Raw genomic sequence first — 18,133 nt, 5'->3', positions numbered from 1 at the left:
TGTTGGTTGTGTGTGTGTCCTGCACCAGTAGGTGGTAGTTAAGGATCTGTGTTCATAGACACTTGTGCTAATAGCTGTTTTTAGAAACAAATCTTGAACTTCTGGGAATTTTGAAAATACTAAGGTATATTTCAGAAAGATTCCAGTAACTTCAGGTGTTTCACTGCAGACCACATTATCCAGCCTCAGGCTGAGCAGAGAAAAAGGATGCCCCAGTATTGCTCTGGTCCGGGATAAACATGCACAGGAAACAAACATCAAGAACCTCCTGAACCCTGTAACCTGAATACTCTCGCACCTGTGTTAGAATAGGCCATATATAAGTTGAAATTTACCAGTCCATTTCTGTGATGGTGTGGATGCTAAGCCTTCCCCCCAAAAAAGAAAATAAATATTCTATAATTAAACTCCCTGCTACATGCAGATCAGATTACGAAGTAGGAGAGTTAAAGGAAATTAATAAGAACAGTCCCATTTTTAAAGTGAAACATGGGAAATAGGGTTCTGTGTCTCAGTGCCACAAGGTATTTGACCTTAGCTGCAGCAACAGATGCAGAAGCTGCAGGAATCACAGGATATCCAAATCTAAAACCTACTATTTAGACCTCATTGTGAAATATCCCACAGGTAAAGCGTATTTGTGTTTACGTATACATATAGTTGAAATATAAGAAAGGTATTTTCAAAAATTAATATTTGGCAAAAATGGCATTACTACAAGGTATCATAAGAGCTGTTTTTGTGTTTGATACAAAATACTACTTTATTTTACTACAGAATACATTTTTGCTTAATTCCCTATATTTTGTTCAAAGTATAGGAGTGGATCATTAGTCTATTCCATACAGTGGCCAAGTATCCTTATTTTCTGTGTGATCATAATTACATGTGAAAATTTTTATCAGATGAAAAAACATGACCACCAGAAGCCCTAAGTGTAGAGAAAGGAGAGGAAATTACCTTACAGAAAATCTGTAAAAAAATGCATTTGTCTATTTCAGCATCAAGGTATGCGATCTAAGAAATTAAAAATGTTTTTCTTACACATTTGAAAAAAAAAATCAGCTTTATGCAGTATTATATCATGTTGAAACATATGCTTAAATTTTTAATTGGCTTGAAAATTCTGTAGGTCTCACACCTCTCTGGCAGATTTTACCTTAAATGTCCTCTAAATTTCATCTTCAGTATGCTTGTTAGTTGATAGCACGATTTGTTTCTGCTTGGTCCAATCAGAAGCACCTAAAGATTTCAATTGACATCTATTTTGTTTGGGCTTTTTTGTTGTTGAATTCATCTTAGAAATACTTGAACTATTACTCAAGTATCCTGACGCTACTGTTGTACTGTGAGCAAATTTCTAATCAGCTTTTGATTGAAAAAAACCTCTTAACATAACCCCAGGTACGCACTACCCTACTTAATTCAGCAGAGTCTTATTAATGTTTTTTTTTTTTATAGCACTGTTAGTTTTCATAGATGTTTCTTTATGGGATTTTGTTTACTGTTTAAAATATATCTGAAAATCTTATTCTAATACATGCTTGGTCCTTTCCAGTGAAATGCTGGGGAGGCTAGTAAGGCTGTAAAGAAATGGTGAATGCAGGGAAGGTGCAGAGAAGCCTCTGCCCTGCGCTCTGCAGCCCCATAAACAACTTGCTAACGAGCATCGGGTAATGGCTGTGGATGCTAAATAATCTCTTTCCCTGCCATTGAGCGGACATGTTTAAAATATGGTGGTTTTTAAAAATTAGTCCTTCTAGGGGAAAACAAATAATTTTCTGTTTGATGTACACCACCTTTTTAATAACATTTTATGGTATCACACAGAGGAGAAAACAAAATAAATTCAGCAAATGTAGAAATCGATAGAGAAGCTGGTATTTCCTCTGGTGAATAAAATCAATTACATCTTCAGAAGAGGTGCATCTTTAAAATAAATTAGAACCCCCAAACAACCGGGGCGGAGGGAGAAGCAAAGCCACCCCGCCCGGCGGTGCCCTGCGGCTGTAGGTGTCACTGTGAGCATGGCTCAGGGTCGGGCCGGGCGCGCACCGAGCTGTCCGCCTCGCGGCGAGCGCCGCCGCTCACATGTTCTGCATGCTCGGGACATTGTGTGCCGGGCTGTTGGAGGCGCTGGCAGCAGAAGGTGACATCTGGTGACTAATGGGCTCAGATGCGGGCGCCGTTCCCACCGCTCCGTCGGCGGCAGCTGCGCCGCCGCCGCGCGGGATGCGGCTACCGGGGGGAGCGGCTCGCTGGAGACGATCGATACCTTCTGATTTCCCGGGAACCACAACGTGGCCCCACTGCAGACATCTTCCCGGCCCAGGGCTTCTGACAAACGCACAGACCACCCAGCCAAGCGCGGCGCTCACTGCCCTCGCCTCTTGCGCTCATCGAAACCCATCTACTTTTAAGGAAATGGCTCCACCTTATGAAACAAAGATGGACCCTTTCCAGCAGCCCGCGCTCGGCGCGGATCCTCGCGTCAGGCGGGCTCTGTCAGTCAAAGCGCGCTGCTTCCAGCGTAGTCCCAGCTGCGGTCCCCCTGTACTCCGCTCAAACCTGAAGCGGGGCTCTCGCTGATTCCGCTGATGTGGGCTAGGAAACACACATCTGCCATGTAAACTCCCTGAAACAAAGACTGAGCCGGAATGCGGGGCCCGTATTTTTCTCATTTGACCTGCCGAAGAAATGTGATTTATTTGTCAAATTCTTAAAAATGGCAGAGAGAAACCACAGGAAGAGCTCAATGTTGCAGATGGTGGTAAAAACACTCTTATTAGCAGGTGACAGTGGAAAGCAAAGACAAATTCATAGTTGGAAGTTAGTGTTTGCTGCAGAACAGGAATGTTAAGAGGGGCGTTCTGGTGTGTGCAGGGGAGGGAAAGGGGAAGTGGGCTGCGAGGCGGTAAAGGAACATTGCTTAGTTATTGTGCCCATCCACTACAACTAAAAGAGTATTTGGTGTTAGGGAGTCACTGAGAAGAGCTGACAGAAGAAAGGAAAAATTAGAACCTGAGAGTAGAAATATTTTGCTGTGCACGCATACATACATGCACAGATAATTGCATGATTTTCTATCCTCCAAGCCTCTTGTGTGACAAAGGGAGGGAGGATAGTTACATGCATCAGCCCCATAAAATCTGCAAAAGCACTGTTCTTAATTCAGCCGTCGGCTGTTCCAAGACCTCACGCAGAGAATTGCAACGAAATTCTATTTTCAGACTGACAACCCTAATGCTGCTGTGTCCTTATGTTTACTTCGGTTAACTGTCAGCCCTGATAACGTGCACTGTACCACAGCTGCTGCTACGGAAAAGAAAACCCTCAGAGTAGCTGCTTTGTGGGGAGCTATTTGAGAGAAATGAAAATAGAAAAAGCAGGGGTGGAAAAAAAAAGGAAAGAAAACCTTCTTGTGTATCGACACAATGTGAGACTCAAAATAGAGATCATTCAGGTCTTGTTTTCAGCACATTTCTTGGTTTTAGTCTTGGCTGATAAAATATTTAACAGCCATCTTAGCACTCAGCATAGCAATAACCAAAGAACAGTCAAGCTCTCGGCTCCCACTGAGACTGAATTCCAGTGGCATGAAGTTTTTTTTTTTTTTTCCCCTTCCCATATGATGTGTTGTCTAGTCTAGCTCCAGATTTAATGTAAAATAAGAAAAAAAAAAAAAAAAGCTTCATTACAGCATGCCTTGTTCCTGAAATATACATATGGAAGTTAGAAATTAAACCAGCACTGTTTCATTTACTGGTCAGCTTACTGTCTTTGCCTGCTTTTACAAATACAAATGAGGTTATTTCATTTCAGTCCCCAAGCAGGATGGAAATCCCCAGTTAAGATGGAATCACGTTTTTTTCATGTGGACATAAATCAGAATGCAGTCTCTACTCCCAGGAGTGTGCTTTCTAAAAAATAAATAATAAAAAGAAAATTGGTGGAAAAAATCAACATGGGAATTCTGGTGAACAGAATTCAGTAGCAGGTAGAAGATTCTCCCTGTTTTTCATTGCTCTCAAGTCAGGACCTGAATTAGAAAAAGTTACTCTCCAGCCTGTGACTCCTGAATGCTAATTTTAAGATCACTGAAAATTGTTTTTCCATATGGGAAATTGGGAAAATTATAATTAAAAAGTTGCTTTAGTATCAGCTTTCTTTGTGATGATTTATACAGAGATATAGTACATTAATTACTAGACCATGATACGCATTATATGGGATCTGGGTACATTGTGTTGTTGGTGGTTTTTTTTTTTTTTTTTTTTTTTTTTCCCTTTTGGAATTGCTAAATACTTACAGCTCCCAATCTGAATGAGCAGTGTCTTTTCAACGTTTTTGGAGGTTTGGCCTTCATAGCCTTTTTTAAGAGGGGGCAGTATCAGTTCTTGAGATTTTTATTAGATCTGTCATGGGTTTTGTTGTTCTTTTTATGTGTGCCAGCTGTCAGAATCAGGAAATTGCACCATCCATTCAGCTGCTGTTACTAAATAAGTAAATAGGCCTAACCCTTTCTGATGGGAAACTTGCAATTTGGTGAGGCTCAAAAACTGCTCATCAACTACCAAGTCTTATAATTTGGAAATGATATATCCTGATTAATTTTGTCTATCTAGGTTTTCAATCTGAATGAATCTTAGTAGTTATCAGTAAAGGTAGAATCAAGCATTATGCTTTAAGATTACTTCTTGTTTTTCCTAGATGTTGTTATGCATTGCATAGAGTGTCCACAGCTTCTCAGAGGGTGTTTTCTCACGCCCGGTTTCCAGGTTTTATGTATTGAGATGAATACCTTTTTCACCTCTTAATTCTAAATTTTAGCTTTTTCTCAGAGTGATATCAGACACTCGTTAATTCTGATGATCAGGTTCTCTAGGAAAGTAATTTTCTCCAGATAGTTGAGGAAGGCAATCTAGATCTGTACATATATTGATATTTGCCTTTCTGTAGAGCCTCAATAGCACTCTCTGTAAATCTTCTGAAAGGCATATTGCAATATATTATAAAAACCTTCCGAGCTTCATGTTTTAAGTGTGGTGTGTGTGCCTGTTCACTAGGCTTTGTCTGACTGGTCCTCCTGCAGTCCCTTGGGAACTTGTTACTCCTATCTGTAAGATCTGGGAAATAGATCTGTCAGCCTCATACTGTGTCTTCAGGGGCTGATCCTTGCATTTCCTCTTCCTTTTTCAACTAACAAGGGCTGAGGCAGAGTGGTTGTGACCATGAAAGCCAGTCTACAAGGCTTTTAGCCACAGCCAGACCTTCTGTAGCCATCAGTAACAGCTGGAGAGAGATGGAAGGGAACATTCCTTTTTATGAGCAATGACTGACCTTGCCATGCAAGGCTAAAAAATATGGAAGAGGATGCTAAACTACTTGTAGTTGAAATTTCTTATTGGGGGCCTGGTAGGATGATAAAAAGGGCTAAAAGGATTAGGAATCAAGGAGGGTTTGTACAGTTCCCTGCATGAACCTGGATCTGTATTGTGTTTTTTTTGCACATCAAACCAAGTTTTCAGTGTTCAACATTATCGGTTAAATGCTGCTGTGTTATTTCTGTGTGTATATTGCTAACAACCTACACTACTAAATGTGAAAGAAGGGTAAAAATACAGTTTGATTCTGACTGGATTTGTAATAGCTGAGATTTTGCTAAAAGTATTGCTGTTATTAGGACTACATGATGCCTCTGCTAATCATGTGGGAGTGGCAGGGAAAGAGTGGAGGCAGAGCTACTCTCTCCATCAAACAACTCAGTTTGAGGCCCACCTTAAATTCATATGAGGGGAAGACTTCACACAAATTTGAGAATTTGCTGTGGGAGTAGAGCTTTCTATTTACTTTGGATGAGCATGTGCTTATTTATTAGGAAGACTTTGAGAAGTTCCCATTACTTCCTGGGCTGTGGTTGCTGAGATTATACAGTGAGGTGATGCTTTGAAATCTTTCACTGAAATGTGCTCTTTCACGTGAAAGGAAATACTTGCTAAAGTACAGGCTGTGTTCAGTTGGGATGAAGCTAAATTTCTCATACCTGAACTGCTTTCTGTAAAGTGTTACTCTTCTTTACAGACCCTCTCCACCACTTCTGCTACTGCAACAGGTACATAATTATAGATTATGTACCCAAACATACAAACTCTACCTTGATGCAGTCATGTCTGTTGAGGATGATAGTGTTCTGAGAGGGAACCTTCAGTTTTCTAACTGAAATCTTGTTTTTAGTCCTTGTGTTTAGTCCTTGTGTAAAGATAGCTATAAGCAAATACAATGAATGACTTAGTTTATTGTCAGAAATGTTTGTGTTATTCTGCAGTTATGAATGCTGCACTGTGCTTTGCTAGACAAATTAACATAGTTAATAACACTACAATGATAAGGCTTTTACTGTTTACTGAAAAACATTTGGCTCTGGTGTCTCTGGGGATTCATTTGGAATATCTGTATTTTCACAGCTGCAAAATACAGGTGGCGTGGGCTGTTGTTGAATGAGTATGACATGTTTTTCAAAGGCAGAAAAATGAAGTCAACAGTCACACGACTAATTGACAATCATTAGTGAGTTGATCTTTTGCACCAATTGTTGGTTTAAGGCTTGAAAAATCTATCATTATCCCTGACAGCAAAAATTAGCTTGGTGAGATTCCAGCTCTCAATTGACTAATTAACTTTTCTAATGCTGATAGACTTCCATCAGGTACACCTAGGAAATAATAGCTGTGGTGAGAATCCTCAGATCCCGCTTCATTTGAACGTAGTCCCTCTTGGGAACCATGGTGCCAGGAGATCGGTGAGCAGTCTATCAGCATTGAAGATGTTAAGTAGAGAGAGCACTCTTCTTGGTTGCCTTAGAAAAGAAGGTGGCCATGCCTAAGATGAAGTATTTTATCAAAATTCCAAAAATGCCTTCTGGATTAGGGAGCTAGCAAATATCTTAAAAATTATACACAATGTTGTAGATGCTTCAGGTTTGTTTGTTTGTTTTCTTACAGACGCTGTTATGTTTATAATACTGGTAGAGCAAAATCCTTTTAAAAAAAAATTCTGCAAATCTGCTGTGTTTGTGTTTCTACCATAGCCGGAGTTTGATTTGTAATCCTGTACTATTTGAATAATTTTGAAAATTACATTTCTGATTTTGTAACAGCAAAATTCTTACTGAGAAAAACACTGTAATTAATAGAGTTGAATTGAGGTAGTAGAGGTAGAAAGACTAAAAATGAATTTTCAAGATAACGTGGCTAAACCACTATTTTTTTAAATCTGTATGACCAGTTGATTGGTATTTACAAACAAGAATGTAGAGGTCTTTCAAGAAAAGCTTGACATTTATTTTCTTGACTGAGGATGATCTAGCACAAATGTTGCGTTAATAGAGGTAAATAGGGTAGTGTTACATGAAAGGCACTGTATGACACACAGTATCAAAATGATGCACTTCCATTTTATTTCTTAAGGTTTTTTTTTGCTTCACCTAGCTCTTCACTGAGCTAAGACTGAAAGGAGGAAGTATTTTTGACTATTATCAAGTTGTACGGCTTATGCTCTGCACCCTGGTGTCTGTCACATAATTTGGGCAGTCACATGGCTTTTACTCTAATCTATTGCTATCACAGACTTTCACTGACAGGCTAATGAGTTATAATCATTAGTTTTATGTTCAGTTTGACCACATCTGGGTGTTCCATAGGGGTGTACTTTCACATAACCGATCACCATCTCACACTGTACTTGAATAGAATTTTTAGTGGAAATATTGGTATCTTGTTCAAATTTGTTAGTACCAGACATTAATGTTGGTTAACTGCACAAATTCAATTTCAGGAACAACTTAATCAATGCCTGCTTGTGTTTATATAATGAGAGAATAGTGCCAGGCGGAAGTCCTGGGGTATTTTTCTGTTTCCTTGTGGTTACCTCCCCCACACCAAACCAAAAGCATTAAAAAAAGAAGCAAAAAAAAAAAAAAACAAAACACCACCCAAACCCCAAACAAAATCCTAAAACATCCCCAAACCCAATAAAAACCAAACCAAGAATCAAAACCAAAAAACCCAAGCCAAAACCTGCAACCCACAGACCAGTGTGATGATTGGAGGTTCAGGAGTCACCTTTAAGTCATCAGGAGTTGCTGGTCATATACATCAGAATCAAGGCTATTACTCAGTGTGTAAATCAAGTGTACCCCACATTGCTGACAGGTGAAGAATGTGTCTCTCTACCTGAGAGCCTCTTGCAGTCAATGAAAGGGATTTTCCTTTAAGGACTCAGGTGATGGACAAGTTGAGAATATTTGTTTGTACTTTGACCCACAAAGCTTATTAATGAAAGGACTCTTCTGGCACATTATAGCAAAATTATAGGTGAGAAATGGGAGGGGTCTGGACTCAACTACCCAGGCTCCCAGTGCAGGGCAGGCCGTGCCTTCCTCGGCTGCAACAAGCAGCAATAGAGAGCAACAAAGCTGCAACAAGCTGCTATAGAGAGAGCAGGACCAGCCTGGTCACCCTGTTCAAATGCCAAAGTATTCAGTCCTCTATCACCTTTAAGTGTACATGTGACCTTTTGATGAATAAGAACTGGCATGTGTGTGCACATAGTGTTAAGTACATGGTTAAATGCCTCTCTGAATTGGAGTTTAAGGTGTTGAAGGAATCTGATCCTCACATAGTCTGAGTCATGAGTATGTAAATGGCTGCTCTGTCACTAATGAATAATTGTGGCCCTTTGTCTCAGAATGGTGTAAAAGTGTTTCTTGTGCACTCAGTTGTTTCAGCTCAGTGACTTTTCCACGTGTTTAATGTATTTGCCAAATCCTTACTGCAGAAGTGTGTTCTGCTTGTGATTGGTTCTGTCAATTTGTCCTGCAGCCCTCAGTATGTGTATTCTTAGCATGTGTTGGAATAGATGATTGGAGTAATTTGGATTCTCCTTTTGCAGACTGTAGTTAAGCACAAAGTCTTAGGTTGAATCCATTCTGTGATTTAGGGGAAACCAGCATGAGGCCCTCAGCAGGTACATATACATTTAACTTGCTGCATGTTATGCATCAGTAAGTCACATAGTCCAATACTGGTCTCATATCAAAGGCTTTTTAGAGAAACAAAATGTGCAACATGAGAACTAATCCCTTAGATAATTGCAGATACTATTCTGCATCATATTTCATTGCTGGGAGTTTCTGCACTCCAGTGCTGGATACATCACTGACTCACAATGTTGTGTTTTATAAATATACCTGAAAAGTCTCGGTGAAAATCTTACAATCTGTCAATTTCCTCATTTGTAATACAGGATTTAAATGGTTTATTTCACAGAAAAGGCAGTTAATGCTTTGCAAAATTCTGCGCATTTCAAATTCTCTGTACTTTAGATACTGCTACAGAACTGGAATATATGAAATAGCAGTGTGCCTTAGTTCTCATGCAGTACCAATCAGCTTCTCTCTAGTCATCATATCCCCTCCTCCCCCATTAATTAATTTCTTTCTCTATGTGCTGGTTTAAAATTACCTAATTACCTGTAAACAAAGGGAAGCATGTTTCTCGGGTTTTTAAATGATGGAGTTTAATTTTTACAAATCTTATTAAATAATAATAAGACTTAACAGCTCTCATATGAGAGAGAGTGCTCTATAGAAAACATGAATACATTTAGTCAGTGTAAAACAGCTTGAGCCATTTTCCTTTCCACTGTGTATAATGTATTTTTTTAAAGAAAATCAGACATGGGAAAATTAATTTTAACTTCATGATTTATGAATTATTAATTTCTCATGGCTGGGATTATTTACATACTGAATTGTAGTTAGACAGAGAGCAATTAGAAAGGTGTAGCTTTATCAAACTTTAGGAAGCCAAAATACCAGGCTGTTGCCCATTTGTGGGGTTTTATTTTTGCTTTTGTTGGATTTTGCTTTGGGTTTTTGTTGGTTAATTTTGACAATCAAATTTCCATCAGATTTCCCACATGGATATGTGTACTCGTAGATGTGCTCTTGGAAAGGTAGCATTTTAACTTTGATATTCCCTGCTTTATATATTCCTCTAGACCTCCCAGTAACACTTTAGCAGTTTTATGTTTTGACTATATATTTAATATATTCTGTTGGACCACTGGTGTCTTAAATTCACTATCTCAAATTCAATTGCTTTCCTGTAGTTCTGCTTCCCTTTCTGTTTTTTAGAGTAACTTCTGTGCTGCTGTGACCAACTCCTGCTCATTCTGTCAGCCCTCCACTGACTGCCTGTTTGATTTTGTTTATTTTGTAAAATAACATTTTATTCCATTTGTTGCTCTTTAGATTTGTTGCTCTTTTAAATATCTGACTTCTTCCTTCTCTGCTGTATTTCTTTCTCCTTCTTCTAGTCTGGACTGTTGCCTTGAAACTGTTCCTATGAATTCTATAACCCACCTCCTTCCTGTTCTTGGCCCTTGGCCACATCTAGGGGAGGTTTACCCTTCTCAGATTGCTTCCATGGCCCAGTCAGTCTTTAGAGGAAGGAGACATGGATATAGATCTTGGATCTGTAATATTTTACCATAATCTTAAAGGGAATTGAAATTCTATTTAAACATATGCACATGTTTAATAAATATATTTCTGGTCATTGTTGGAGCAGTGTTTGTCACAACTTGTGCCTTAAAATTACAACTTCCTACAGAGAATGGTTTCAGTTGGAAGGGACCTTAGAGACACCTTCCACCAGACCAGGAAGGTGTTCATCCAAGCTGCCCTTGAATACTCTCAGGAGTAGGATATTGACAACTTTTTGGGGCAGCCTCTCCCAGTGCCACACAACCCACATGGCAAAGCATTTCTTTCTAGTACTTGATCTAAACTTGCCCTTTTCCAGTTTAAAGCCATTCCCTCTTATTTGATGTTCCTTTTTCTGAAGTCCCTCTCTGGCTTTTTTCTAGGCCACCTTTAGGTGCTGGAAGGTGCTATTACAATCTACAGGTCTACTTGGAGAGAGAGATTCAGTCTGTCCCATTTTCCCTGCTATGGACTATCAATTGCTTCAGGCTGTTCTTTCCTTTAGTTTTGCAAACATTTATGCTCAGCAAGGAATTTTGACAGTTTCTAGAGTTGATGGGGAGTAATGATGTTGTCAAGTGTCACTGCTGTTGGAAAGGCCAAGTCTTATCTGAAGAACTTCATGCTGTAATATTCAAGTCAAGTTATAAAAATGCTGAGACATTAGTGACACAGTAATATTTTGGAGTATTTTATGTGATATGAAAGTACATGGGGATCTCTGATAATAAGATCTCAAAAGCTATTCAAGACTTCCACTAAATTGCAAAGGAAAGAATACAGGCCTGAATATTATTCCTTTCTTAATGCCAGATGGATTAGTGTTATGATAATGAATATCTGAGGAATTAAAAGTGATTTGTCACTTTTTCTAGAGGGTTGCCCAGAATAGTAATCCATCATTGCTTTTTCACAAAAGAAGCTTGATCTGTGAGTGTGATCTCAGAGATGCAATAAAAATGTGTATTGCCACTGCTAACAGAAATGCAGGGTAAGCCCTGGCAGTTTAGCAGGAGTCGAGGCAGGACCGAACGAAAACTTGTGAGATTACATCGGTTTACAGTAATGGGTTAACTTTCCTCCCAGTTGCTGTCATGCATGACTATCCTATTCTTCCCTGCAGTGTGCAACAAGCAGATGGAACGGTCAGCAAGTCAAAATATGAAGTGTTGGAAAGGTCACGGTACTACAGGATGCCGCTGTCTTTCTCATCTGTCTTACAATTAGGGTATCTTGTTCTTGTAGCAAGAGTCATAATGAGGACTCTAATGAATACAGTGTGTATCTGTTCCTCTCACCCAGAAGCTGAAAACAAAGGACAGGTTGTACTAATGAGGGACCAGGCAAGGCAGCTTTTATTGATGTGGGTAAATGTTTCTCATTCATATAGTTGTACTTATGTTTCAAGAGAATTATGTACTTATGAATTCATGATGTACTTATGAATTCAAGAGAAAAAGAATTACTAACTGAACTCTTGAATGAAGGGGGAGTTACTTAAAGATTGTTTTGAGTCTTCAGCTTTTTGAGGTTGAAAAAAATTTGATAAATTTGCATTATTAAAAAAAGATGTTTACTCAAGATGACGATGGTTAGGGTAATGGGCTTAGGTTCATGAGACTTAGGTCCTGGCCACAGAACTCATGTAGAATTTAGAGAAGATTATTCAAAGACCACTGATGATGTTGGAAGATTTGAGAAAATTTCTGTTCAACTTTAGAGTTCTTCTGAATATTATGAAGCAGTTGCTGAGGGAATTTCTCTATTACTGAGTAGCTATGGGATGGCAGGGTTGGATTATGTGTCTCTCTAAGCCTGGGACAGCAGTAGGTTTTTAAAATTAAAGTTAGCTCGTCAAGGAGAACTTGCTCAGCCATCTACTCTTAAAGGAATATGAGACAAGAGAAGAACAAACAGAAGACACATCATCATATCAGGACTGAAACATGGATGGGATTTGGATGTAATGAGATATCAGATTAATTGACACAAAGCATTTCTGCTCTAGCCACAGCAGTGACCTTGGGTGATCTGAGAACAGCTGACAAATCTGTAGGTAGGGCTCTGCTGAGTGGTTGCAGCCACAGATGTGGCTATTAGAGCTGAGCTTTCAAGGTGTGCCATCTGCAAAGCTGCAACATTATTTTGTTTTTCCACCTCTTTGCAGTTTATGGAAAGGTATGGATAAATTTCCACATTCAGCCTTTATGATAACCCCAAGATAATGAAGCTCTCTAAGTTCACTCAGCAACTCTGGCAGCTCTACTGGAACTCTCTGTATATGAAATGCAGCAACAGTTCTTTCTGGCATCCAATACCAATGGTGGAAGGTGTCTTTTCTTTAGTGTACATGGAAGTAATGAAGCACTTGTCACAGCTTCTTTTTTATTCTCTGTTTTGTTTCAATATCTTGGCTGTCTTTTAAACCATAGTTGCAGTAAATTTGGATAAATTATACCAGAGATCTATTACTGCACATCCTGATGTCCAGTACAGCTGTCAGTCTGTGCAATATTCTCATGACTCACCAGGTAATCAAAAGCATGGAAATAGTGCTGTGAAATGTAGTTACTATTTCAAGGCCCATGTTGTCTTTTGGTAGTATTATAGGATTATGCTTGTACCTATTAACCTCCAGCAAAATTAATAATTATTGCCTAATGCACCTAAGAAGTGAAGAAAAGGAGAAATGGAAGTAGGCAGTCATCATTATTTTACCATGGTGACATAGCAGGTGAGTGGCACAACCAAAGATATAATCTCATATTTTCTTGTTTTCTGCTTTGGGCTAATGTCACTAAAAGTATCAGACTACACTCAATTATACTGTTGTAGATTTTGTTCTTGGTGTATTTTTATTTCATGATACATGATAAATTCTTGCTCTCCTGTCATTTATGACACAAGTAGTGCTAAATCATATAAAATCATGAATAAACCTCTAGTGTATGAACAGGAAGAGATTCATACACTGGGAGTACTTTGTATAAATAGAATTAAGACAATAAACACAAACCAATATAAATATTAGAGAGTTGATAGTTCTAGTAAGGAAAATGTTAATATTTGGGTTAAAACTCTTTTGATATCATTCAATGTTGGCTGGTTTTTATACACACCACTTGAGCAAACTCCCCCATGCATCAGGGAGTGCAGTGTCCCTGGCTGAGGGGCTGCTGCTGAGAGACTGGAACACTGGAATGCGAGGCCTTTGCTATAACTGGATTAACATGGGTGATGGAGAAAAGCTATGTTTATTTAAATCTGATTTGTGGCAGAAGATTTATACAGTGATATTTTAAAAAAGTTTCAAGAGTTACTTTTCTGTAGAGCTGGTCAGTATTGGTGTTATGTCAATAGTAGAAGCATGAGAGTTTTCCAAATATTTTTGTGAAAACTTAATTTTTAGTGAGGAGGGAAAATATCAGAAATGTACATGGATGTTCTAGTCATAGGGTGTATGTTTTGCCTGTGCGGTTCATGGGAGGAAAAATGAAGTATGATATATATGAAAACTCACTGAGTTATGTTCTGCACTTTTTCTGAAAGCTGTAGTGTGCCAAAATTCATTCTTGGTCTTTATCTCCCCCAGCTCCCAAGCTGAATTTCTATGATTATATGTTAAATCCTTTGTGTTGTCATCAAAATCCTATAGCCAACTCAGGTTGTATTTCATACAGAACATCTAAAGTGAGTGCAGGGAATCTTTCCACTGTTTTCTTTGAGTCTCACTGTAAGTCACTTTTTAGAGCATTACAAGTAGAATGTCTGAAGGCAGGAGTGTATTTACTTATCTCCTTAACCTCTTGAAATACTAGAGGTGATTGAATTTTTATAACTTTAGACTTTCATGAGACTTTTATTCTTACCTCCCCTTTCCTCTTTTCCAATTCCACCCCTAACCCATCCCTCCCCAGTTTGATTTCAGCTCCCATCCTTTTTCAGCATGTTTTATATTTTGTTCTCTGTCTCTTTCTCCTTGATGGGAGGAGGAAAATTATCTGATTAGTTTTACAAACTGTTTCAAAAACACAGGATGTATGGAGATAAATAACTTTAATGTTTTTGTATCTGCAAAAAAAGACATTATTTGCTGAGCATTCAAAATTTCAGGATTTTTCATTAGAGCATCCTTTTCAAAATACTTAGCCAATGTAAGTCCTGTAAAAATTAATCAGAGAACCAAGCTGATATTTCAGAGTATTCATGCTGTTAAATTTAATACTGAAATGTCAAATCTCTCCAGTTTTTCAGGGGTACTAAGTGGGAATGGACTCCACTGTAGGATTTGACCCTGAGTTTACATAATCCTTGAATAGCAAGATTTATATTCTTAAGGTTAAATCACACAAACTAATTTTCTGTTATAATTAAACTAGCAAGAAGCCCTTAGAAGTACAAAGGGTCAGTTATTTACTTAGTTGAGTTGATTGACTTTTGCTATTGCTTCAAGTGAAGGGGAAATACCTAACATGATCATGTTGCTCTTCAGTCACAGATGAAATTATTTCCATAAAGCTTTTTCATGTAATAATACCTATTTCTCACTATTGTAGATATGCAAGTATTAGTGGGAAGGTATCCTGATATGAAAGAGTTGCTTTATTAGGTTGCACTGTTGCTGTAAATGTTTCCTAATTATCTCTGTTATGGTAAAAATCTGAAAAAGTGTAAATGGAGTGCTTTGCATAATTTATAAAAGCTGAATGTTTCCTAATTAGTTCTGTTAGGTTAATGATACTGCATCCTCATTTTTCCATGGCCCTAAGCAGTGACCTTTACCCTCCCTGTTTTTAGCACTTTCTTTTAGTTCAAAAACGTGTGGTGACCTTCCTCATCGCAAATGATCTTTGGCAGACATAATGCTTTGGAAAATGTTACAAATCCTTTCTCCCTTCTCCCTTTGAAAGTAAAGAACTGGCCTGCTTTATGCAGGCAGAGTTAAAGCCTGATTTATACAGATCCTCTGAAGAATGCTGGTGAAGTGCATTCCTTCAGTGTTTTCATAGAAACTGATGTGAGCTGCATTAGCAGGAGATGTGAAAATGGTGAGGTGGGGGAGAGAAAAACCTCTCTCAAAAGGATTCTAAAATAACATTTTGCATCCTCGAGTAATTCCCAGCTCTCCCTGGCAACCATTCATTTCTTCCGAAGAGCAGAAGTTTGCAATATGAAAGTGGATTGGCTTGCTTTTCCCATGGGGCTCTGTATCTCTTCATCCACCGCCTAGGGTAAAAAGCAATGCATACGTTTACAATATAAATGTGATTTAATCGACCTCCCTGTCAGAGAGAAATGGCAAGCATATCAAACAAGCCCAAGATGTTAGGAAGAAAAAAATCATAAATTATTCCAGTGATGAGTTTCTGAGCAGCATTTTGGACTCCTAGATGATTCTATGTAAAGCTGTTCCTTGAAACAATAATTAAGATAATTCTGTGTGACAAGGAGAAAAATGTTCAGCTTTATATGAAACGTGCTTTTTGTTTAGGAGGCTGGATGTTGACTGTATTGATCAGCATTTCCCTTAGCTGCTGTATTGAAAAGCTTAAAGTAATTGAATGATTTGCCATTTTATTTCTAAGTCTTTATTTTATGCTATGCAAAATCAGTTGGTTTCTAAATCAGGAAGTTGATAGGTTTCTTTGTGGGTGTGACTCTGTGAATATATACCATTAGGTCTTCAATAATATTCTCTTGTTTTAGTTATGAATATAGATTTGTGAGGGAAAAAAGTATTTATTATCATTTGGATTTCTGTTGCTTGAAAGACACTTGAGCTTTCCTGAGAAGCTAAGCAAAAGAGGGTTTTTAATGAGAAAGTGCTCATAGAATCATTATGCCACTTAGTTTGTCTATAAGAATCCTTTCCAGATTTTTTTCCTATTCGTAGGCATGAAAGCATGGGGGATGTTATATCCTTTATTTGTTAAAAAATAAAGGAAAGCTGGGAGAAGGATTCTTTTGGCAGATGGAACATTAATAAATACATTATTGAAGTATGGATCAAGTCACAGGGACCTGAGTCCGTAATTCCATACTGGGATCCAGATCTTTCTGCAGTTTAGGATTACTGGAGGGATCCAACTGTGTTAAATTTCTGCATACCAGAGAGATGCCATGACTGGGTTTTCAGGCCATTTCACTGTCCTGACTTTGACTAGTCATTATTTTAAATGTCATGCCATTGCACATATCTCTTCACTACTCATATAACACTGCAGTAGTTGGTGAAAGCTTTAGTTTTACCATATATTCTTTACACCAGAGGTATTTTGCTGTCATATTTCCTTTTTTTTTTTCCAATCCTTTTAATAGTGCAAAATGCTTTCTATTGACCAGTGACCTTCATTGCATTACTTAACTTATGTATAATTTATTTTTTATTTTTCTCTTTTTTTCCCATTAGGAACTTACAACTTTATTTACAACTTTGGGCCACAGTCTTCCCCATCATGTCTTGCTTTGCATCTTTGTGTTACAGTTGAGGTTTTGGTTAAAACCAGTGATGTTCTGGTCTATCTTTTCCAAGTAATTTTCCCCCATTTTAATGTTTTGACCTGGTGTGCTATGTTGCTTTCAAGTTCTTTTGACAGAATGTGTAGTTTTTGAACTTCACACTTAGATTCTTGGCTCTAGCACACTTTGAATTACTGCCTTTCTCCCCTTCTGGTGAATAAATTATAGTTCCTACCTCTTAGAGGACTGTCATACTCTCTCCTTCCTGACCTCATGTTCTTAATTCACTTGAAACTTCTTGTTATTTAGCTTAGCCCCTTAGCTTTGCTGTGTTCCTCTATGGTGCATTTCTTTTTTGTGCTCTCAGAACTTCAATATGTAATCTTCCCAGTGTTCTTTTGTACCTGATGTTCTACCTCTTGAAGGTTTTATAGCAGGCAAGACTCCAGTTTAAGTAATTAGTTCTGTCTTTCCAAGTTCTTCTTAGCCTTTTGAATTGAATGTGATGATCCCGGTGTTCCTGCCTCTCACTATAGTGTGCATTGCTAAGCAGAGCCCGTGCTTCAGCCCACAGCTTCCCTGCTAGATGGTCCTGTCTGATGTGCTTTGGGGAAAAGGGGAAGTCTAAGATGCTATTTATCATTATTTTAACATTCTCCTTTATGTTTTGCTTTTACTGAATTAGAGGTTGTTCTTATTTAGTGCTTCTCTCTGCCATTCCAATAGGTGTAGTGCCTTATTTGCTCTGCAGGGTTCTTCTGCAGTACTTTGGGTATTTTGTCCAACATGATTCTCTCATTTTCTCGCACATCTCCCATCATGGATAAATTTAACTCCTCTCCCCCACCCCCAGTGTTATCCCCAGTCTTTGTGCTTTAAAATACTCTATGTCTAGTGAGGTTTTCTGTTCTGGACTTGGTCTGCTCACATGTAAATGGTGTGCATGTGCATCCTGTTCACCTCACGATTCTACTTGCATAATATTTTTCCCTGCTGCCAGTGCCTCCACAGGCAGACAGAGCTCTCTCAGGGCTCTGTGCAGACTTCAGCTGGTATAAAGTTAGAGCCATCTGTTTTTTTGGTTTGCCTGTATAATCTAAGGTGGTATCACGACAGAGGAATGAAGAG

This window comes from Anomalospiza imberbis, chromosome 8 (genome assembly GCF_031753505.1).
Source record: "Anomalospiza imberbis isolate Cuckoo-Finch-1a 21T00152 chromosome 8, ASM3175350v1, whole genome shotgun sequence".
Classification (NCBI taxonomy): Eukaryota; Metazoa; Chordata; class Aves; order Passeriformes; family Viduidae; genus Anomalospiza; species Anomalospiza imberbis.
The sequence above is the reverse complement of the archived record's forward strand: the minus strand, read 5'-3'. Positions refer to the sequence as shown.